Genomic DNA, 26,093 nt, shown 5'->3' on the forward strand with positions numbered 1-26,093 from the left:
AAAATATCCATGACAAGAGACCCTACCTCGCAGTTCGACGTCGAAAGTGTCTAATGGTTTTTGAGGATCCCGAAAACTGATTACTTCGTTATATGGCTAATATTTTAATTTCGTATTAAAGTCATGCTCTTAAATATTATATTTATGTTGAAAATAAATCTGTAAGATTTAACCAGAAGAATCTTACAAGATACAAGTTATGATCCTAAAAATATATACTAAAAGATTTGATTTAAAAAATATATTTTAATCTTTCACTACAAATACAACGCACATTTTAAATATGGAATAAATTATTATTTTTATAACTTGATGAATTTTTTAACATATTCATACAAAGGGTTCCAAGTTTAAAAAAAAGAATTTTTTACCTGTCACGGGTGAATTCTATATTATAATGTATAAATATATAAAAACACATGCGTATTCATTCGAATGCAACGTTGACAAAATTTCAAAGCAATTGGTGAAAAACTTTCTGACGAACATTTATATTTTTATTTATATAGGTAGATAGATCGATTGTTTATTGTATGTTATGTTCTCGACACAGGGCTGCCCCAGGCTAGTGGGATAAGTGACATATGTTTTTGTTTGCATATGAATAAATAAATGTTTTTCGCCATTTAAACTTTGGCGTCGTTTCACTACATTATTGCTGTATTATGCAATTAGAACTGATATAACTTTTTTTTATTTCTGAAATAACATGATGATGATTGATGAATGATGTTGAAGAATGTTAAAAGTGTTTTGGGAAGTTTCCAATGTTTCATCGACGATTGAACTTTCAAAGTTTGTTAGATGATAAATACTAAATTTCATGGAAAGTGATTTGCTGTACAAAACAAAAAAAAACGAACAATAAAATGTAGATGTATATTAAAAATAAATACTTTTATTTTAAAATACCTATGAAATGAAAAATGACAAATTCACCCACAAAAAATGATATTGAAACATGAATCGTTTTCACATAGACAAATGATTTGTTGAAATCCTGCTAAAAACGTGATTGCAATCCATTTCCTTATAAAATATTTTTCAATTTAGAATATATCGGAACACGTTGTTCATGTAGGAGTCATTTTCCTCATATAATGACGAAATGTTACATTATTAGAATATTTATGAACAATTCTGTAGGTTTTTGGCTTTCAAAAATGACCCCCAAACTCAATGTGCCCACGGCTTAACCCTCAGTACGCCGGGGGTAAAATGCCACTAGCCCGCCGTATACCGGCTGACACTATTTTCGTAATAACAAGTTTTTGTAAATTATGTTTTTGTAAATTGTGTCTTTTCACCCGATAATGTGTTAATATATTTTAGATTTATGCATCTAATAAGATGTATCTGGCGCAGGATAGCTAGGTACTTGTATTCAATGAAATGCTTTTTTTCTCTACAATGTTATGAAAGCATATAATGTAATGAAGGAATACGAAAGTATTCTTGAAAATTATTCTATTACCGAGCTAAATTCTTATTAAGAGTTCTTTAAAATACAAATAAATATTTGTAAGTGACGAAACGACAAGCTAGAATAATATCAGGAAGCATTATTTCTTTGCTAAGCGAATAAAAAAAATGTTACGAACATTTTTTAAGGTTCAAAATACCATAACATCGAGACGAAAGTGGTTAGCTAGGAAATCTACGGTGGATGTTTTGGCGCGCTAAGTACCTAAGAGTTAAGACGGCCCTGTAGGTTCATATATGCATTAGAATTAGAAAATACTGCAACAGAATACAAATACTTGTACCATGTAGTATTAAATAACATCAATAATCATTATAAATGAGAGTACAATACCTGAGAAATGGGAAATTCTTCTTGATCTGGATATCCTCTGCTTTGGCCGTAAGTCACGTTTGGCCCATCAGCCGCTAGATGGCGCTAGTGTCTACGTGAGCCCGGCCCGATTGCGCGCCAAACTCGCTTTACGTGAGCGTGTAGGTACTATTATCATTTGACGCCTTCGGGGCCGTGTTTTGGTGTTGCCGACTCGCCGTCAGTTTGTCGAAACGGATCGACCGGCTGGTACTGTGTATCGGAGCCCGCCAGAAATTTTTGACATTTCGCGTGTTTGTTTTGAAAAATATTACGCGCCATTACGTATTCGAATACATTTTTGACAGTTCTACGAATAAAAATTTGTGCAAAACTTATATATTACTTTACAACGGTAAGATCTGTTTATGTTTTAAGTGTTAGATAAGTTCAAAAATTGTTTTGATTAAAAAAACATGAAAATATATTGTGTACAGTGAATTTATTTTAGTGATTATTTTGTTTTATCCTCCAGTTTTTAATGGTTTTTGTTGAACTGATTAGAATTGTTATTGCTACTTGAAAAGAACTTTGCTACTAATTCACGCGTGGATGACACTGTGAAGCATATTTCGCAACAGGTATGTTGGCACTTAATTTATGCGAGTAATTTTAAATTTATAAATAAATGTTTGCAAATATCAAAGAAGCGTCGTTATGTTATGTGCTTCAACGGCCTTGTAAAATTATACACGTATTAATTATAAGAGATAGAAAACTAAAACAAAACCAAGTTATAATACATTACATTATTAAATTATATTTTGATTCGACAAGGTACTTATCTTAAATAGTTTATTTACATTAAATTTGAAATTTTTCATGTCACCTAAATTATTTTTTCAATAAAATATTTTCGAGATATTATTTAAATTATATAAAATACATACCAGTATTACTCTCCCATCGAAATATTATCGTATTTTAAGTGCGATTATTATCAAAGTCGATTTGGAATATGGAAAAAATTCCTTCATTGGTTAGAACATTAGCATTTGGGCCCGAAGGATGCGAATAAAAATGAACTACTAACAGAGTTGTATATATATATATTTAGAAATGATTTTGTATAATTTACAGATCAGCCCTAGATTCTAGAAATAGCTTTACGGCACAGTTTTAAAGATCAGCGAAAATTAATTATTGCTAATGAAAAATTGAACGCAAAATGTAAACAAAAAATTGTCTTTCTCAGAATTCAACAGAATTTTAAATTGATGCAACCACGTCGATATAAAATATAAATCGTGAATTGGGTATTTCAAAATTTAATTAGCACTTATTAAAAGAGATTTTCCGTATTTTTAATTGTACCTGCACTTTTGCCCCTAACATGTAAATTCTCATGTGACTAACATTTATATTATATTTTATTTATTTAAATATACATAGTTTTTAAATAGAAACTTAGTTTCCTGTGTACTAATACAATCCTTGTACAGGTATCCATTATTTAAAAAAAAATAGTTCAAATTAATCACCTATTTTCGTTAATTAAATTTATTATGAATTTTTTATTTGTATGATGAAGAGCAATTAAATTTAAATATGTACAACAACAAAAAACTTACATAAAAAATATAAATACGTTCATTTTGTGTGGAATGATAGTGAGAAATACCTTATAGTCCAGTCAGTGGGGAGTTTTACCTTGCAAAAGGTTTGGTAGTAGCGATTTTGATATATGTTGTTAAGATTGGGACTCTAAGGAAAAAAAAAAGTTTTCGACCTTGGGAGGGTCGAGCTCGACCCGCCATCTTGGATTGAAGGTGCCAAAATTTGTTTTTTTCAAAATAATTGTGAAGTGGTCGTTTTTACAACCAAATTGTCGAAAGCAAACTTAAAGACAACTAAATTACCTACATTTTTTGTAAATGGTATTTTTTTGTAAGTCTAATAGGTAACGAGTTACAGTGGCGGAAATGTGAATATTTTTCTAAAAAATGATGAAATTCCCAACTTTGTAATTTTTTCGGGTTATTCATTACATAATTATAATAATTTTGTAAAATCATTTCCACACCACCATGAGGTATAGAACATGGCGCATTTTTTTTATTGTGGTATCTCCAGTAGGTCTACTCCACAGATATACCAGCGATGGTAGATTTCGAAATTATGTTACATTACTATGAATTATGTTACTATAAATTATGTTACTTAATAACAGTCTTCGTCACCAATGTCATCATCTAACTCATTGCCTGTGATACTGAGATTCTGGGCTTTCATTGACAAAATCTCTTCTTCTTCGTCCTCGACATCGATGTGAACCTCTAGCGAATTTCACCATGTTTGACCATTACAGCACCCACATACAATAGAACACTTCAATCGTGCTTTCGTGCAGCTACATGCAACGCCGCATCCTTTTTTACAATTGCATGAAATAAATTTTAATAAAGTCTCGGGTGCTGGTTTCTTTGTCATTCTTACTGGAACAAGCCCGTTGGTGTCACGTTTCCAGCCCCAGTTTCTGGATTTTTTTCGATTCCATACCATTTTTGGACTTGATGGTACGTTCTAAATGCATCGTACCGTGCAGCGTCGTTCGTTGGTGGCAAAGAGGCAAGATTGAATTTGCTTTTTGCTGTCGACTTTGCGAAAAGTTTGTAGCGGACTTCTTCCAAGGTTTCCTTATCCATGTCACCCCCGTACAAAGCAACAAGAAAGCGTGTTATTGCAACTGCTATGTCTTCTGGTGTTGCATCATGTTGTTTGAAGATTCCTATCATGGCATTGAGTCTTTTGTCGTTTTGCACAAGCGAACAAAATTTTGTTTTTCCTTGGTTGAAGAAGGACGATGTTGTATCGCAGCCGCTAAATGCCATGAAGAAACAGAATATTCTCAGCCGCCTCTTTGTATTTCACACTATTCGCGGAACACAGTCTTTCAAAAGTTTTGCCTCTCCCGGGTTTGCGAAGATATATACTACTTTTGGGTGGTGCTAATGCTGTCAGCAGAACTAGGAGATCAACGTCTTCGCCAATAATGAAAACAGCGTCATATGATGAACACAAGGAAATCGCAGTATTCACAATCAACTCATCAGCATCTTCTTGAGCCTGCTTAACTGTAAAATCATCCTGTATAAATTGCTTTGTAAGCATCGAAATCAGACGGACTTTGTTATTTTCATTGGCTAAAAATCGTTCTTGTGAAACTTGAACTGGCATTGTTTCATCGAAAAGAACATCTGCAGACATGAGCATCCAGGCAACGTCCTGTAACCAGGACTCAATCAGTGTTGCCAAGTCAGCTGTAGACTAGGATCCCACTATAACAAATCAACATCATCGAGTACACGGATGATGCTATATAAGTATATTGTAACGTAGAAATACGTTAAAATGATATTCTGTAATATGTTCGTACAAAATTTATCAAGAAAACTGGAGTTTTACAATTTTTTGTCAAAATTTTCTTCTTTCAACCGCTGTAACTCGTTACCTATTAGACTTACAAAAAAAAACTTTCTACAAAAAATGTAGGTAATTTAGTTGTCTTTAAGTTTACCTTCAACAATTTGGTTGTAAAATCAACCACTTCATAATTATTTTGAAAAAACCAAATTTTGGCACCTTCAATCCAAGATGGCGGATCGAGCTCGACCCCCCCAAGGTCGAAAACTTTTTTTTTTCTTTAGAGTCCCAATCTTAACAACATATGTGAAAATCGCTACTACCTAACCTTTTGCAAGGTGGAGCCCTTTTTTATCCCCCACTGACTGGACTATTAACCGCTGTGTTTTATGTCATCGGCAAGTAAATTATTCGATAATCTTGTAATTTGATACAATGAGATAATTTCATTCGGTTGCCATGTTTAAAAAATGCAAAAAAATATGTGAAATCCATTTCAGGGCTTGTTAGTAATCTGGGTCAATGAACTTCTCTGAGAAAATCTCGATATATTTTTTAACTGAAACTAATGCTTATTTTATAGGGAATAGACCTGTTCAGTAACTAACTCATCTTGAAAAAAAACTGTCAAATAGAAAAATCTTATGACATGATTCCTGCCGATCCTGAGTGGAAACATATTTCCTGATCTTAAGAATTTTTTTTATTGAAAACTAGATATTTCATTACAGTTACCATAGGAATAATTTTGCTAAAAAGAATTCAAGAGTATTGAAATTGAAAGCCTCAAGTGTTTTGGAGAGGAACTGGAGGCGTGCCTGTGCGTTAATCCGCAAAAGCCTGAATTTCCCAGGTCCTTCCAAATCACAGGACCACTTGAATCCACAACCGCACGGATGAATGATTAGAAGGTCATTTTATCCATAATCCAACAGCTGGAGAATTCGCAGCATCTTTTAATTTATTATATGGAACAAAATATTACATGAAAAGGACCAGGTTATATACCTACAACAATCACAGGCGAAAAATCCAAATGTTCAATCAAAATATCAACACAGTTTTATAAAAAAATAATACATAGGTACTATGATTACATCAATGGATAGGTATTATATTATGGAAGTATAAACCATTCAGACTCACAGAAATCATCATTGAATTTTTTATATTATTTAAAAAAAAAAATCTTTTAATTTCCTAAAATACGATCAAAATAAATAAACGAGAGATCTTTTAAATGTCTGTAATATAAACTACCATGTTTGTATTTTTAATATACACATTCGGTCTTGCTCTGAATTAACAAATATACGTGGAGGACCTGGCAGATGTTGACCTATTTTTTTTTGTAAACACAAGTGGAATCTCGTATCTGAATGAATTAATGTAAAGGTACTTCAAATCACTCAGAACTAAGGGCAGTTGAACATCGAGTCTGGAAATTTCTGGTAGAATTTTAATATAGTTAAGTAAGAAAAGAATTTTCAGTTGAGATATCTCTTAGAGGAAAAAAATCATAATCAATGACGCGAATAATATTATTTACGATATTTCATCACTAATCAAACGAGGAAAAATATGAGAACAGACACAGGAAAAATAAATTTAATATTTATTGTTTTGAAGCCATATTATGTGATTTTTTTTCTAGCTTGTCCTCCACCAACCTCTGGATTATCAATAAAATAACCCATATGTTAGGAGCCTCTCTTGATGTGACCAAGATAGCAGCTTTCTTTTCCATCTTTTCATGCACTTGCTTCCTGACTGCGCGAATTATTTATAAGGTATAAGCGTGGAAGTAAAACTTAACGCACAAATACATAATTTAATAAATACATAATAAAATAGACAAAGAAGAGTGATTTCAAGTAGGTATGCTGTCAAGGCGTTTTCACTTTTGCAGCACAAACGTTAAGGCAATGCACTACGTCGTGTAATATTTTAAATTGAGCCGCTTTCAATAACAAACCTTACGTAGATGGCGATAAGGTTTAAATTCCCGCTTAACACCATCCACCTGTTTTGATTTATGCATGAAAAAAACATGGCCAAAAGTGCCTTTTATTTTATTTTGTGAATGTTCAGGCATAAATATTAATTTTTTTTTCGATCATTTTATAAATAACTTAATTTTGTATATATCATAACCGAAAATGGGTTCGTAAGTAGGAGATTTTGAACTTTAAAGCAGTTTTCATGGGCCTTTACATTATTTTTTTCTGGGCTTATAAAATGACTTATCTAAAAAATACTTGATTATTTCAAAGACCAAGGTGTATTCAACTCGCAGTATTTAATTAAAGCATCCGAAACATTTCTAGGCGACCAAATTTTCAAACCAAAAACACATGATTTTGAATTACTACGTATGGCATCGCCTTAAAAACAAAATTGTTCAATGCGTTCTGCACATCGCTGCGTACGTCAGAACTGTTGGTAGATTATACTGCGTAACCTAAAAGTCACCTCCGCCAACTTTTCCGTCTTCCAAGGTACTGTAGTGGTACAGAAATGTTCCTGGAGAGAAGAGTTCACTCTTCTAGAGCCCTTCTCCGCCACCGCACGGGAATCTTATGGCACAGACCGTGTATAATGTATATACGCTGCCTGGAGTCGGGAAACGGTCAAATACGAGTAAATAAGACGGACTCTATTTACGACTTCTTGCATAATTTCTAATTCGTATTTGTCCACCACTTTTCTGTTTTTATTTTATGCATGTATTATTTGTGTTACTCTGAATTATGGAATGATTGCATTTCACTACCCCTGCATACTTTCTGGAATAAATTATTATTATTATTATTCAAGAAAGCAATCTCTCTACGCTTGACATTATAACCACTTTATAATAATAATAGTGTGCTGAAGAAGGTTAGGTTATAACCGAAACTAGTGAATACAATAAGTACGAGCATTATGATAAAGAGATTAAAAATAAAGAACCTTTTTTTCCCGACTTTATGTCAGGTTTAAATCTTTCCCACAGGAAAAACTAAACCTTTCCACACACTTTTCCACAAATGATCATCTAATCAATTCACATTATGCAAGCGCATTATATAAGCAAAATAAATACAAAATAATACAAGAACAAAACCTCAAATCACCAGAGATCAAATGGGAAAATAATAATTTACCGGCTCCAGATATTTTCATATCAGAGGGTTCGGCTCGGTAGAACTCCTAACAGGGCCTATAAATCCTACTGATCCCTCAACATAAATATTTAAAAAATCTTTCGTAATCCTACATGTATTAAAAATGACTGATTTTTGCATTTTTATATATAAATTTTTTGATAGATCTAATACGCCTAAATTTTGAATGATAGAGCTAGGAATAATGCCAGTAGCCGAAATAATAAATGATAATATTTTTATAGTCTGAGAATGCCAAATTCTTTTTATCTCATTTCCTAAATCTGTGTATTTTCTTATTTTTTCATTAACAGATTTTTTAATATTACAGAAATTTGGAATAGCGGCATCAATGATGTAAGTTATTTTTTAAATTTTGTCATGTAAAACTATATCGGGTCTATTATGACTAATCGTTCGGCCTGTTAGTATAGTTTTATCATAATATATTTTATAAAATTCGTTTTCTAAAAATGAATTTAAATTTAAATTCTTATCATTATTATTTTCAGTGCGGAAGTAAAACTCAACGACAGATAAATCACTGAGCGCTGATCAATCTTTCTTTCACCTCGTGAATTTACTTCCATGTGAACTGTTAAAAACAATATCCCGTTTAAGGGAGGTGTGCACATAAGTTTGCCAACTTCAATATGATTAGACAGCCCGTTTAGCTCCCTTGAGTACTCAGTTGTGCTACCTCCCCGGCTTCACCTTGTTTCTTTGGTAACCCCAGTACAGTACACCTGATAAAGTTCACCAGGGTGTCATCAGGTGTTTGGCGATGTGACTCCACTTTGACACAATAGATTACTCTGTATTTTTATTCGTCATCTCAAAATTTTAACAATAATAATATTTGTATGATTTGTATAGCGCCGTTTTTGTAAAAAATATCCTATAGGGCGCTGTAAAAATATATACATAATATATTTTTACAATTCTCTGTCTTATTACTAACAACTAAAGACCAGACAAACTATTATCAATTTATGGCCAACAGATTCCATCCACCGGTTCTTCGATCACAAATACGAAACAATATTTACAATGTATTTGACCAATCAACGTGATGCTGCGTTAGAATGTACATATATTATAATTAATTTATATTCTGTACTGGCAGATATAAATATATATATTTTTGTCACTCTTGTTTTATTCTACTCCCGACAACCACATCTGACCTACGGTGGCAGTGTCCTGTTAATTAATAGCCCTACTTGTTGCTTAAGTGAGTTTCTAGCCGTATTGAGAAGTAGCCTGGTTCGTTTGGTATATTTTATACCGCCATTTCATTCATACTTCATTCTACTCCCGACAACCATATGTGTCCTGCGATGGCAGTGTCCTATTAAGTAATAGCTCTACTTGCTGCTTCAGTGAGTTTCTACCCGTATTGAGAAGTAGCCTGGCTCGTTTGTTACATTTTCTACCACTACTGCTTCATCCTACTTCCGACAATCACATCTGACCTACGGTGGCAGTGTCCTATTAAGTAATAGCTCTACTTGCTGCTTCGGTGAGTTTCTACGCGTATTGAGAAGTAGCCTGGCTCGTTTGTTATATTTTCTACCACTACTGCTTCATTCTACTCCCGACAACGACATCTGACCTACGGTGGCAGTGTCCTATTAAGTAATAGCTCTACTTGCTGCTTCGGTGAGTTTCTACGCGTATTGAGAAGTAGCCGGGCTCGTTTGTTATATTTTCTACCACTACTGCTTCATTCTATTCCCGACAACCACATCTGACCTACGGTGGCAGTGTCCTGTTAATTAATAGCCCTACTTGCTGCTTAAGTGAGTTTCTAGTCGTATTGAGAAGTTGCCTGGTTCGTTTGTTATATTTTGCCCACATTTCGCAACCAACTTCATGCAGTGTAAGGATTTATTCAATTTTATTTTATATATTATTTTGTATTATTTATTATATCTCTTGGCCGATACAGCCTTATCTCGGTCTTAATAGAGTTTTGTTTATTTCACAGGGGAAATAAATAGCTTCTGATTTTGACGTATTACAATATGTTATCAGTTTTCGATCTAACCGCACTGAGTCAAAGCTTTACTCGAACTGCAGAACATAGAAGGCTAATCTTTCATGGTTTTCGGCAAAAAGTAGGACAAAATAATCATACGTTTTCTGAGATAAGAGTAATAACTTTCGATTGCAAAAGATTTTAATAGTGGCTCAACTTCGATTACAGCAATCGCGCAAAATATTCACGTTATTTTAGGTATATATATGTACCAAAGATCTTATTTTCATACTAAATCATTAAAAATACAACCTTCAAACGTGAAAATCTTGACAGAGAAATACAATACTTTTATTAACAAATATTTTAAATTAGAGTTTTTGGATTAGAAATATTCCTCATAAGGTAAGACCACCATTCAGATTAAAAACGTTGTTTGAATCTTGACCAGATCTGAATAGCAATGGGCACATCCCCATATTCTTCTTCCACATCTCCTTTCACTCCCCACTACCTACGCCCCACAATATACCCCGATCGAAGATGTCAAAGTCTCTTAGGCTCCAGACGGTCAGAGCAGTTGGGACTCTTGTGCGGTATTCCCATTAAAAATGGCGATATTAAGAGCGTTCATTATCTGAATATTTTCTGCTTTATTTTCGGCACTCGATTGTCACTAAGACACAAAAAGCTGTGTGGTATATTTACATTTAGAAAAGATTTTAGATAGCAACCCTAGAAAAAATAGACATAAATACAATAGTGAAGTAATAAAAATTCATGACAGTTGTTATTGAAATTGAAAGGCTCAAGTATGTTGGAGAGGAACTGGAAGCGTGCCGGTGCGTTAATCCGCAAAGGCTTGAATTTCCCAGGTCCTTCCAAATCACAGGATCACTTGAATCCACAACCGCAAGGATAAAAGATGAGTAGGAAATTTTCCCCATAATCCAACAGCTGGCAAATCCGCAGCATCTTTTAATTTTGCTTGAATGAATCTCCGATAATTTAGCACCATAAATGATCAATTAATTTTGCCTGGAAAATCTTGTTTCTCAAAGATTTCAGGTGAAATGGATACAATTAATCGTATCTTTCAGCCATTAAATTGTAAAACAGGGAAGGTTTATAATATCGTGTTTAAATTTTATTTTAAGGTTTAATTTCAAAATTAAATTACGCAAACGTGGTCGTCCGGCTACTGAGGGAAGGTTGAATAATTAGGCTATTTTTATCAACCCTAGTCTTTTAGGCTGGTTTGCGTCCATTGTAAAATCGAGGATAAAGTACACTGAAAGCAAATAAAAATAACGAATAGCTTCATCCCTAATTACTTTCATTACATATCTGATTTTGTGAATTTATCCAAGTTACCCACTGACTCTTTAACATCGCGTAGGTATAATAAAGAGAACAACACTGAACAATGTGTCTTTTGCGTGAATAATGATAAACGTCAAATTTCAATACGTAATTGTGGATAATTTTTACTGTAATGTAATTAATCCAATGGATTGTGAACTTTCTAAAAGATATTTTCTTCGATATTATCCAAAAATTATATGATCAGAAAAGATGCTTTTGAAGAAATCTGGTGATCCTATTTTAGTATGAAATCGGGTCTTAATTTTCAAGTTAGCGGAATTTAACCGAAACAAACAATTTAAATTTGACCAATCAGAGGGCCTACATCGTCCAGACGCAAGCGTATTAATACTATCAGATTGTCACTTGAATCGGTTTTCAGTTAAAAGTTTTCTCTTAGCTCTCTGTTGCAAAACAAGTTTAGTTCGTCGGAGTAAAGTCACAAGAAGAGCGATCATGATTATTATTGGCATTAAAATTATTTTCTCTCGAAAACCTTAATCAATGTTTTGCACGACTAATAAGTAACTACATCTATTTGTGCAATACCTGAAGTTGATAAACATAATTTTCAGCTTTTCAGGCTATTTTTGGTTTGCAACGTTATTTCTATCGTGAGCTTTGGAGCATAAAATATAGAACATTTTTTTTTATGTGAATACCACACAAGACTACCAACTGCTTCCGATCGTCTGGTGCCAGTGAGACTATGGCATCACCATAATTGGGGTATGTTGTGATGCTGAAGGTGACGGGTAGAGGAAGGAAATGAGGAAGAGAAAGGTGAGAAAATACCTGGCTGTATTATCCAGATTAAACCACCAAACACGGTTAAAGCCATTTCAAGCATTGTTTCAATTCTGGATTGTGGTCTACGCCAGGAAGATGCTGAGAGTATTTTCCACTCTGGAACGTGCCGCAAATACACGAAACAATGTTTTCTATTTTTCAACAAGAAGAAAACAGGTGTTAAAACTTTTGAAACAATTTCTTTGTCGCAAAAAGCGTATTTTTTAAATTTGCTTAGTGCCTAGGATAGGAGCTTAGGATGTAAAGTTTTAAGCGACAGGTTCCAGCAGTTGCTAAAAAGTTAAAAGAGTTTCTCCGCTTCTTTCGATTAATGATATTCGATTAGTTCATAAAAAGACCGTTTCTATTTTCGAGGATGAAAAAACTTCAATAATTCGAAGTCGAACCGTCCGAGAAACTGTCGCTATGCTTGAATTTAAATGACATCTTATAACCAAATGGACTCGTAAAGAATGGCTTTGAGAAGTTTTCCGTATCGTGAAATTATACAATGCCGACAACGCATGAAGGCGCTAGACCGATTGACGGGTTTTTATTTAAGGATCAATTTAGCAAGTACGAGAAGATAGAAAAAATTAACTTATTTAGCAAAATTATCGTTACTCGATACTAATATTGTTAAATTGTATGAATCCGTTAAGAGGAAGCTTCTAGCCAAAAAAGTGAATATTCTTGATATACCTTACATATATTGTTGGTAATAGGCATTAAAATCACTTGACAAACGGAGTCTAGAAACGTTCGATTTCAATCACATAACTGGTTTTTATTTATGTTGCAAATAATTTTATAAGAAAGCAAAAAAGTTAATCAAGTGAAACTGTCACAGATAATCCTAGCTATAATGTTGTATTTTTTTTTAATGTTGTTTCCTTACGCGTTCATACATTTCTATTGAAAATTTTTTTTTTAATAGTTTACATTTATATTTTTTATTCAGTAATTTATTTTTTTATTTGTATTCTACTCAAGCGAAACGATAGAAAAACATTCAATTTATCTAAAGCATATTTTTTGGTATTCATAATGTACACCAATTCCTTATAAAGATTAATCAAAATAGTGATTTAGCATTAAGCTTCGCCTTAAAACAATATTTCAATAAACGCTGATTTATCAAACTTAAGAATTCTGTGTTTATGCGACATTCGAGCATTGGGAATGTATTATATTATGTATTTCGTCCATTGATGTATCTTTAGCTCTATGATTTCGCCCGCTTTCCTTCGTCGAGTCGTTGTCCTTAAAATGCAGTACCGGGTGCTGTTTACAGCTAGAAAAAAAAATATTAAAGCTTTTTTAAAATTCGGAACAAATAAATAATAAATTCATTAAGAGACCGCGACTGATATCTACCAATATTCAAATTGAAAATATCTAATTTATTATTAAATTATGGGCTGGATTGCGATCTCTCATTTTGCTGGGTCTAAAGGGCAAAGGAGCTAAACACGAACCTAATAATTCATTAATAAAATGTTTATGTTGCGATTAATCGATAGAGTATGATAGTCCCTTCGTATAATTTGAATATATTTTTTCTTATAAGCTGACATTGTTTTACATCTGTATTTAAGTCGCAGCCTCTTTGTGAACATGTCTTCGTGAAATACCTTTCCCGGGCGGTTCCCTGCCACAGTAACTGTTGATTTAGGATGCTGAACAAATAACCGTAATAACTTGTTACAAGGTTTGACCACACACTGTAAAATGTGCTTACTTAGCGTTTTGAATTTCGACCACCCATTCTGATAAAATAATACTTTTTGCCTTTTTAAAATAGATCTTACGTCTTTGACCGCGTCGTTGAAGAGCCGTCTGATTTAGGGCCGGAGGTCACGGGGTCCCCGCGAGGGGTTCATATGAGGAATAATAATAATAATACCTGGATGACTTTTATAGCGCCGTTTTTGTGCAAAAACACCTCAAGGGCGCTGTAATATATATTCAATTTGGGAGGTGAGTTTGGGTGCTGCTGCCCATGGAACCATTTATTGAATAACCAACAACTCTGCCATAGGTTTAGCAGAGGTGCCCGAGTTCATCGGGTGAGGTGTGTTCAGGAATAACCAACACCTCTGCCATAGGTTTAGCAGAGGTGCCCGAGTTCATCGGGTGAGGTGTGTTCAGGAATAACCAACACCTCTGCCATAGGTTTAGCAGAGGTGCCCGAGTTCATCGGGTGAGGTGTGTTCAGGAATAACCAACACCTCTGCCATAGGTTTAGCAGAGGTGCCCGAGTTCATCGGGTGAGGTGTGTTCAGGAATAACCAACACCTCTGCCATAGGTTTAGCAGAGGTGCCCGAGTTCATCGGGTGAGGTGTGTTCAGGAATAACCAACACCTCTGCCATAGGCTTAGCAGAGGTGCCCGAGTTCATCGGGTGAGGTGTGTTCAGGAATAACCAACACCTCTGCCATAGGTTTAGCAGAAGTGCCCGACTTCATCAGGTGAGGTGTGTTCAGGATGCACCTGCCCACCAGTTGCGTGGCGTGCTGGATCGGGAGATGCAGGTTTGGAGAGACCCTTTGACCTCTTCAACTGGTATCTCTTAACCCATAGCCTTGCACCACAGCGGAAGGGATAGATCATTCGTCTGTCACTCCTGGACACACTGACTTATCCCTAGATTTCTGCCAACCCTTCATACCTTTTTCTTTACCAGCCTTAAAAATACCCTCCACATAGCATCCCAAAAGACGATATAAAGTCCAAAACTAAGTGACTGGTACAAATGTAGTTTCACAGAGTTGTTCCAGGCTGCAGTCCACAGGGTGAAGGTAACCCTGGTGCACCGGAAGAAAAAAAGTTATGTTATTACAAAAATAATTAGCAGATGGGGTTTTTAGCGCCAGAGGGATTACCCCGTCCATCAACTTTTTTTATAAAACCCGCTCTTAATTATTTTCATTAGAAAATAATTAAATAGTACCAACCCATATTAATAATAATTAAGGTGCGCATTAATCTAATTGCATTTATCAGGGCCATTGTTGCGGAATAATACTAATGAACGCCTAAAGACCCATTAATCAAAATACATTGGTACCTGTCCACTGTCCACCCCCCCAATAACTTTTGTTTGGACGCACTTCATAAATCTACCTTATCTGTTATTTAACACTCTTTTTTGAGATCACAAATGCCGAAACGTAAAGTTAATTACAACAATACATCATTCACTCTTCTTTGTCATCCATCACTCACTTATTTCATAATTATTATTAAAAAAACCATTTACTGATTTCTATGAAAATTATTTCGTATTTTATTCTAAACGATATGATTGAGCCACCTTCTGCAGGAACACTCTTATCCCGGTGCGACCGGTACATTTTGGGGCACTTACCTGCTCTAAGGATGGATTTTAATCAGTCATTACGCACAGTAACTTACAGCCAGTTTGGAAATGATGGATCAGCGGATACATTACGTATTGTTTTCTAGACCTTTTGTTTCACCTTCCTCTCTTTTTCCTTGCCTTACTCTATTTTCCCTCTTTTCCATCTTTTACTCCTTTACCCTGTTTGAAAACTTTTTTCATATTTTCCCTATTTTCGTTTCTTCCCCTTTTCCCCTCTTTTCGCCTTTTCCCTATTTCATCTCTGCCCCTTTTCCCCTTTTACCTATTTCATCTCTTCCCCTTTTCCCCTCGTTTCCCTTTTCCCCATTTTCATCTCTTCCCCTTTTCTCTCTTTCCCTCCTTTCCCCTCTTTTCCCCCTTTTCCCTATTTTCATGTATACCCCTTTCCCCCTCTTTCCTCTCTTATCACCACATTCCCTCTTTTCCCTTTTACCTAATTTACCTGTTCGCTATTTTTTAGCTTCTAAAATAACAAATAAATGTATAATAGAAAAAGGCTTTATTTCGTAATATGTATTTATATTGAAATAATATAATTAGTATTATAATATTATAATACTAATAATTAGGTAAAAGGGAAAAGATATTATTCGTCACCTCACTGTGTCCAATTATAATATTAATGAGCGAAAAGACCAAAGGGTGGACGAATAAAATTAAAATTTCATCTGAAATAAAATGAAGGCCTTTGACATTAACCTCGAAGATATACTCTTTCTTCTCCCCCATCGTTATGGTAAGATAATTAACCATTACAACAAGACATTATTTTTTCTTAGTTTAACTAACCAATGATAATTATTACAGGCCAAGTGTTAAATATAACAGTTTTTTCAAATGTTTCTGGCTAACACAATAGTTAAGATAGACAAGAAAAGTTGAGTGACAAAAAACACACTATTTGTAAAATTTTTTTTTGTTTTATTTGTGTGATACATGATACCGGACAAAATTTACAGCTGCCGGGAGCCGGTGGAACTATAACGTCATCATTATAAAAATGTTGTGAGTCTCGAATAAGAGGGCGACTTATCGGAGAAAAGGGAGAGGAAAGATGGAGTATCTGGGTCTTCGGATCTAGTCACTTTACATAAAGTTAGGCCATTACAAATAATACATTCTTAGAATACATTCGAATCTGAAAAGAAGAGCAAATTTACTATAATACTCATTTATATCCACAAAGAAGAGATATAAAATAATTAAATGAGTCATTTAACACCTTGAACGCCATGTAGGTTACCGGTGACCTCATAATGAAAATCGTAATTTTTCTCCCATAGCGCCATGACGGTCACCGGTGACCGCAGTTAATTTTCTTGGAAAATTTTGTTAAAAAAAAGGAATACGTTTTGATGGTCGCCGATGCCATCTGAGTATTTTTTTTTCAAATTTAAAGTGGTAATTTGTCTTCATTTCCACAATGGTGTTCAACGTGTTAACATAAATATTACCTGTTCGAGGGATATTATGGTTTAAAATTGAATGCACAAACCTATTGTTTGATTTCACATAATAAATGAAAATGTAGATTATACATACAAGACAAGATTTAATCAAAACGAAGGCTTATCTAATACAAAAATTACAAATAAATATGGGCAACGAATATTCACTTATTTACTACCTACTGTATTAATTAAGATGCGAATCAAATTGCACCACTGAACTAAAAATGGTTAATAGATCAAGATAAAAAAAATATTGTTTCTAAGCACCTACACATTAACTAGTATTCATTGAGTTTGGTCGTGTAGGGTGTATTAGGGTGCGTATAAACATGACAAATTTTCCGCGAGCCTAGCCGCTAATTACGGGAAAGGAACAAAGCAACCGCAATCGGCAATTTTGACCCGTTTATACGTAGCATTATGTGTAAAGATGCCTGAGTATGTTGTGTGCCTTTGAGTGTGTGCGTGCCTATGAGTTACCTATGTTTTACCTGTCTATGTATTTTAGGCCTTTCTATTGTAGTAACTTATTTTTTTTATTGTTCTCATATATAAAAATCACGTGTCACTGTGTTCGTACACGCTCATCTCCGGAACCGCCCAACCGATTACAATCAAATTTTGTTTATGTGTATGGTTGGTTCCAGCTTGAAATATAGGATAGTTTAGGACAAAAAATCTACGAATTTAAAAAAAAATTGTTTGTCTCATTCAAAAGTGCATACAACCACAAATTTTAACTTTCATACACAGAAGGCGGACTGTGGTAGGACAACGTCTGCCCAAGCCCACTAGGGTAGGTGATCTCCTGAAAACCTGAGTCAAAGATCTTATCATTTTGTAGGTGCTTATTCTTCTTTCTTTTTGACTCGTAAGAATTTTTTATAAGGTACATAACGCAGTGCGTGTAATACAATTAAAACTAATTTTATATTCAACCGCTCAAAAATAAAGAGCTAGTCTAGCAGTCCATCTTGGAGACTCCTGAGGCTCCCGTCGACATTTCACAAATTAGAGCCACCCATACGAACATCACGTTATTCACTTGTACGTGGAATCACCCATAAAACGTGCACCCATTTATAGGCCTAGCGTGAGAGGCGTGAGAAGAGAACTCTACGACCTTTTTTATATGAGACTGTTCTGCTGGTAATTGACAATCCTTGTTTTAAAGAATTCAGTAAATTAGTTGCAATTTTCCATGAATGGCAATGATTGACTTTGAACGTCTTTCACCGTCGAAAAATTGGGATGTTACGAGGGTTTTTGTTAATTTGGTTAAAAAATAACCATCACGCAGTTTCCCGCAAGGGAAGGTAATGACGTTGATGTCCTTGCCTTGTTGACATTTTCTGACTTTGACGTTTTCTCTCTTTTGTTATTGGCTGACTCAAGAATATAAACAAGGTTACATAACTTTCTGGCTGACTTGTATTATTATCCATTTATTAAAATTTATTTTAGAAATAAACAGAAAATCTATAAAATGAGGGGTAAACATTTTACAAGGTTTTTGAAATAATAATTACAAGAGTTATTTACAAGTCTCTAAAAAATATCTATGGAAACGAGTGATTATCATGTAAAATTGCACTTTTTAACTCCCACCTATGTATTGTAAGTTCCCCTCGTCCTACAATGAGTTTTGTACCTCAACAGGATTGCTCTAGCAAGAAATAAAAATAATAATAAAAAAATATATCAATTTTACACTGAGAAAAATGAATTTTGCTAATTTATTACGCATTTCTTCAAATTATTTGTAATCCGGTTAAAACGGGATTGTAGGCCTTTTTGTGATAAACTTTTAGTAAATTTATAATATATCGGAACACGTGTTCAAGCAGCTTCATTTGCCTTGATAATAAATGTTAACGAAATGCGAAAATATTAGGATTTGGACGATGACGTGCTCCGACATCGTGATAATATGTTCGTATTTTAATTAAAGTTTATCAGGAAACATATCAATTCATTCATTAAGGGCCTATAATCTTGTTTTTAACCGGATCACGAAAAAATTAAAGAGGTAATTATTAAATTAGCGATACTCATTTTTCTCCGTTTTTTAGGTAAATATAAAGATAATCGAAATACATACAGGGTTTTCCAATAAGAGGTGTTATTTTGATATTCAATCGTAAAAGATCAATGGTTTCGTTGCTTGTGTGGCACGTAGCGCCGTCTTGTTGAAAGTAAACGTTGTCCAGATCAATACCATACAATTCTGGCCATAAAAAGTCATTAATCATCTCTCGATAGCGATCCATTCACCGTAACTGTTTCTTCAGCCTCATTTTCGAAAAAGTAAGGTCTAATGACTCCGCTGGATCATAAACCGCACCAAACAGTCATACGTTGAGGATAAAGAGGCTTTTCAACAATAACTCTTGGGTTTTCCGAGCCCCAGATGCGAGAATTTTGCTTGTTGACGAAGCCACCGAGGTGGAAATGGACCTCATCACTCAAGATGATTTGCATTTGATTCGCTCAAGTAAATTTTAATAATTTCAATGCGTTGTTGAAGCATGTATCGTTCCATTTTTATTAATGGCGTAGTTTTTACTTGTCAAATGTCAAAAAATGACAGCTTCAAAAGTAATATCTACTGAAATTGCGGGCTATTCAAAATAACACCTCTGATTGGAAAACCCTGGTGTATAAAGCGGATATTCGTTTACTGAGGGATGAAAAACTCACAAATGGTGAGCTATTTCATTATGAAATTTTAACAGCGTTTGCTGTTTGGAATGTCTACGATGACGTCACTATTTTCAAGCCATTGCGCCACAGTTAGCTGTGGAGCCCAGAAATCCATAAACTCCCAACAAAACAAATTGGACACCATTTTGTTTGTTTCTCATATTCAATTTAGGAAAAAGAGAACTGAATCTCGGGCGACAACTAATTATGTTTTTGTCCATTTTTCGATTTTACAAAACATTTACATTAGGATTTGGCAGGTTGGATTAGCAATAAAAAAATGGACAAAAAATACACCCAGCGAGTGACACCTCAACTAATGCTCGCCGTTTTAGGATAAAGAGATAATTGAATTTTTCTCATGTATATTTCTAGAATAATATTTGAAATTGAAGTAGCGCCAAATAAATAATAAAGTGTTTTGTACGAAATGATGCTCATATTTTTTTTTTATTCGAAGTGAGTTGAAAGTTTTTTATATAAGTGAGAAAAATATAAAAAGAAACTAAATATACATATGTTTATGCATGCAGCATATCTCCAACAAATCGTTTTTTTAATCCAATTCAACTCAATTCAAACTTTTTCCCCTTCCCTACGTTCACACGGAGAACAATGAGTATTGCCGATTTATTAAAAATCTGTTCAAATTATACGTAATCCGGCTAAAAACGGGTTTGCTGGCCGTTTCCTGATGAACTTTGAGGAAAATCCTTAAATATCGAGAGTGTTCTTGCATCTGCATTTGCCTTGATAATACAAGTATTTAATGACAAAGTACGCAAATTTTATGGACACTTATTCCGACATCCTGATAATACATTTCTCTTTTACTAAATAGTTTAAAAGCAAACGTATTAATTCATTCGTTAAGGGCCTGCAATCCCGTTTTTAATCGGAGTACAAATAATTTGTAGAAATTCTTAATGAATTAGCAATACTCGTTTTTCTCCGTGCTCTTAGAACCACTCTTTCTTAACCATCTCCCCCTGCCCCCGTCAAATTTGATGTTCTCTCTCCCTCTTCTATGTTACCTGTATTCTGTAACTCTTATTATTAACTATTGTAATTAATTATGTACATTTTATAAAACCCCGATAAAGATTCAGGTCGAATTGAAACCGGTTGATACATATATTATACTCAAATAAAGAGGTATTCAAACTAAGTTATTATATTTTATTTATAATTCGATTTTTGAAGATTAATTCAATCGAAATATGATGTCATTCATTTCATGTCAATCATCAAAATGATAATTCATCACATCTTTAAAAAGTTATATAAAGTCATGGAAAGTGATGAAAAAAAAAATATTAACTGGGTTTTGTAGGTTAGGTTAGGTTTACACTTTTTTTTTCATCGTTTCTAATGACTTTATATCACTTTTTAAAGGTGTGTTGAGTTATCAAGGAACCCATTCATTTACCGCCTACATAAGTGTGACCCTAATTCTCCACATCGATGTCCTGTTTTAAAACAATCAGCAAAAATCCAGACCGAAAATGAATAAAGTTGAATTTTGCAGCCACCTCAGGTCTGGAGCTCTAAAATACTTGCGAAAACCCTTGACTATGTGCAGAAACGGACGTTTGAATTGATAGATTCCCCTATCGTAACCGTAAACGTAAGAAATTTTTAGAAGAGTCCAGACGTCAGGTGGGAATGTTCTACCGGTATTTCAATAGAAGATGCTCCGAGGAACTAGCATTATTGATCCCTTCGGCACCTGTGCATAACCGGGGAATATGCCACGCTTGACATTTGCCATGAGAACGGGTTGTTTCTTCGACTCTTTCTTGAGTTCAACAGCTCAGTTGTGGAACGATTGTTTCCTCTGTGTTTCGTCCTTCCTACAACATTGGTATCTTCAAGACCCATTTTCACTATTTCCTATCCTCAAAAATACCCCTAACACAGTATCCCAAAATATGACATAGGCCCTGAGGGATATGTGTGGAGTTGATGTAAAAAAAGTAAAAACTACGGAGAATATTAAAATAATATATTTAAAAATTTAATATTTTTTAGAGAAACACAAACCAAAGAAGTTATAAATGTTTACCTACAAAAGCAAATCCGTCGCTTCAATGTCATGTCAAACGAGTTAGTGTCAAAGTGTCTGCCACACGAAAAAATAATGGTTTCCAGAATTATTTTAAGAAGCGGCTTGAACACATCGGAACTTTTTGACGAAATAACAGGTACCTACTCAATTATCTTCTCATGTGCGAACAGAATATGTAAACATAGAAAATGAAATTGAAATTGGAACAGTCAAGTGTTAATTAACGCCTCTTCCGTGGTTATATAATCCAGTTGAAAACTGATATTGATGACGATGAAGCAGTACCTACCCACTACCTAACCTACCTGTCTCTTAGTGATATTTGGGTCGATCTCATTGGGATGTATTGCGTGTTCATAAAACGGGAAAAAATATTATAGGCATCGAAAAAGACTTTTTTACTATTTGCAAAAATAGACGATTATTTTTCAAAATCTAAACACTTTTTGTTGTTGAATGGAAGTTGAAATTGAATATAGGCGCATCGAAAAGCCTTCTCATCATAGACATCAGTTCTGAGGCGGGCTTGGGTACCGCCGTCCCTGAAGCCATTTATTAGATAACTAACACCTCTGCCATAGTTCACCCCAAGTGGTTCGCCACGTTTGGTGATTTAGAAGTGATGTACCAGATCGGGAGAGGCTGATTTGGGGAGACCCTTTGACCTCCCCAACTAGTCTCTCGACCCATTGGCTTGTGCCGCAGTGGGAAGGATATATTCAATAATTATTTTTATCAGGACCTCCTGTGTGGGATCGATGTAAAAAAACAATTTAGGAGGTATTAAATTAGAACTTTATAGAACTCACCATATATTTTTTCGGGAATACCTACGCATAAACAGAAACAGTAAAAATATCATAATGTCTGATTTAAATCGGTGAAACGTGATATTAAATATTACAAAAAACAAACGGATAGGTACTACAACATCTGAAATCATAGAAAGCTCATTTTCTTGTCGAAAACAGAGCTTAGTTCTATAGAAAATCGAACAAAAGTGTCAGCTACTCGGGGAATGCTCTGTGACCCTGGGATGTCTATGGGCATTGAGCTTTAGGCATTGTGTGCGGACACATTGTTATGCGTGCGTTCCGGGCGTTCCCAGTTCCCTACGCTCCGTGCGGACCGATGACTGAGGACTGAGGACTGAGGATTGAGGACTGCGGACTGAGGAACGCGGACTGAGCACTGTGTGTGACACAGAGGTCATCAAAATAAAGATCCGCTCTAAAGTTCTACGGATCTATATCTAGAATCTAGAGCTTCGTTGAGATAGATAAAATGTAGACAATGCAGATGTTACATTAAATGATTTAAGGAAACTATTTTAAAAATACCAAAAACTCAATAATAGAATATGGTTAATTAGTATGGAACGTTCAATTCAGTTCCATGATAACTCAACACACTTTCAAAAAGTGATATAAAGTCATTAGAAAGGATATTTTTTTTTTACCTAACCTAACCTACTAAACCCAGTTAAAAAGTTTTTGTTTCATCACTTTCCATGACTTTATATAACTTTTTAAAGATGTGATGAATTATTATTGTGATGATTTATCCGGTCCCCGTTCAATTCAATAGCTCAATTCATGCCAATATTTAAGTTTTAGATTGAAAAAATCTCATTGCTAACATATTTATTAAATTCTCAATTACAACTTATTTTGAAGTATTTTTGATTGGTAAAAGCCTGACAATCAATGAATCAATATTTTTTCCCATAGAAGTTTTACTGTAGTAAATATCTTCTTCTTAAAAAAAAGTGTGAAAATCTTATCTTCATTTTCGAAACAATTTTTTAATTTTCTATATACTAGTTACCTATTCTCAAATTTATAATGTTCTTTCATCTTCCCTAGACTCAAGATCTCAAGAACCCTAGAGCTTAGAGTTCCGTGAAAAGCTTCCGAAATAGCGTACAAAGAATTCCTTAATAAGAAGAAATAGGTTTTACATCTCTTGAATGGCTAATGAAAAATAATAAAAAATTTAACGTTCAGTTTGATACGCGAAAATTAAGATATGGATCTTATTACGTTACCGTTCGCAATTTAAATAATAATGCTTCTTTGGGAACCCACAAAAATTCTGAATAAAATCCACCTTCACAGGTAAGCACATATTTACTTACGATATTAATATTTAATCTTCGTGCGGCCATCTTTAGAACTATTCTTTTGTTATACTTACTTAAGTTATTTCAACACAAAACGCTTATTTAATCCAAGAAAATCAACTTCAAGGTATGGATCTGGTAAAATAAATTAACATTTTTATGCAAAACCAATTGTTTAAGACGTTATGTATTAATTGGAACTAGCAGTTAAAAACCTGCTCCGCGGGTTTTTTGCTGCTAGGCCCTGCGGGTGGCACTTGGTTGTTCTTCGCCCAGTTTAAGTGATACTAACAACAGTTACATTTAATAGATACATATTAGGTCATTCACAGAAAGAGGGTGAGTATATACTGTAAATAGATTATTACAGTATAGCACCTCTGAGGTGATATCTCACAAAAGCGGCGCTATACAAACTATCCAAAAAATAAATAAATATAATGTTTACATTTTATTGCGTACATATGCATTGATATACAATGGAAATAGATAAAATAATGTAATATTATTAAAATTTATTTCAAACACAAATAACTTTGTTTACATCACTTTATTATATACAACCACTACATGTTTCATGAACGAAGTTCACCCCATCAGGAGTAAGTATACTCCGAAATCAAAAATTAAATATAGATATCAATTGGAAAGAAGAAGTGGAAGGAGGGGGGAGGGGTAAGAGTGGGCGGGGTTTATCAGAATTAGGAATTACAATATCGTTAGACGGGAAAGACCAGTTGAGTGGGAAAATGTTTAAAAATATTTAAGCGGAAATTAATCCACTGACGTCGGCAGATAGGCTCATTGTCGATGACAATGCATTCTGTTGCTTTTGGTGTCAATCACGTACACAGTACACATCCGCGGATATATTTGCATTTCTAAATACGGATGACATTACAGCAGTTAATACCTATACTAAATGAATGTACGTCCAACCGTCATTAGGATCTAGGAGGTTTTGGTTCTACTCGATTGGCGTCTGGCGAGGTCGGTAGTGCGGTTGACTCCGGTCCTTGGAAGCAAGGTTTTACATTTTAAAATAGATTGATTTGATTAAACGAGTTGATTTTTTTGCATTTAATTACCCTTTTACTGGTTCTACAAATTACGTTCAGTTTTACAAATCCTAAAAATTATCATGTCCCGTGATTTTTCACGGGTCTGCGCTAGTATATAATATTGTTTGGTATGAAAATAAAACTTGACAACCGTAATTTAGTAATTCAGACAGAAAGGTAAAAAGTAATGCGAGATAAATGGGCAAAGATGGGGTATAAAACGAAACAGAAACATAATGTAAGTAAACCTGTCAGCATTATTGTCTAATAGACTTAAAACCAGTGCCGGATCTGGCCTTGGCGAAGATGGATCGTGTAACTGGGCGGATTTAATCCAATAATATAATATGTTTTTTTTTTATTGCCAACTATCACACACTTTGGACGATAATCATATTAATGCATCATCCGTCTAAATGTTTATTGTTTCTTCACATTATTTACATTTCAATTAACCATTACAAATACACGCATGCCTTTAAAAGCCTAATTGTAACTTTTTCTCAATGATCTTATAAACCACTCGTGCGTAAAGAGTTACAACTGAGTTCTCAGTAGCACGAGCACAGAATGCACAAGGCGTCGCGGCTTTCGAACAGATACCGATGTAAATTACACATTAATAGGAATTTATTCTGTTGGAACCTAAGTTTACATGTCCGTAAAGACAATATTGTCAAATCATTGTGTATTTGCGGCACCTTCCAGAGTGGAAAATACTCTCAGTATCGCCCTGATGTAAGACCACCATTCAGAATTGAAACGTTGCTTGAAATGGTTTTGGCCGTTGGTGCCCAGATCTGAATAGCCAGGTACTGTCCCCAC

At 34.4% G+C, this 26,093-nt stretch overlaps 1 protein-coding gene across 2 annotated transcripts in view; it reads left to right on the forward strand.

Moving 5' to 3' along the window:
* Nucleotides 1-2,033: 2,033 nt before the first annotated feature.
* The window catches only part of LOC149423679 (CD151 antigen-like), a 490,631-nt gene continuing 466,571 nt past the window's right edge, over nucleotides 2,034-26,093 (forward strand). For both annotated transcript variants that reach the window (XM_089631733.1, XM_089631734.1), the window contains exon 1: nucleotides 2,034-2,415. The gene's annotated coding sequence lies outside the window, so the exon portion shown is untranslated. The remainder of the gene's footprint in view (nucleotides 2,416-26,093) is intronic.

This window comes from Hesperophylax consimilis, chromosome 5 (genome assembly GCF_061612785.1).
Source record: "Hesperophylax consimilis isolate HC1 chromosome 5, BYU_Hcon_1.0, whole genome shotgun sequence".
Lineage (NCBI taxonomy): Eukaryota > Metazoa > Arthropoda > Insecta > Trichoptera > Limnephilidae > Hesperophylax > Hesperophylax consimilis.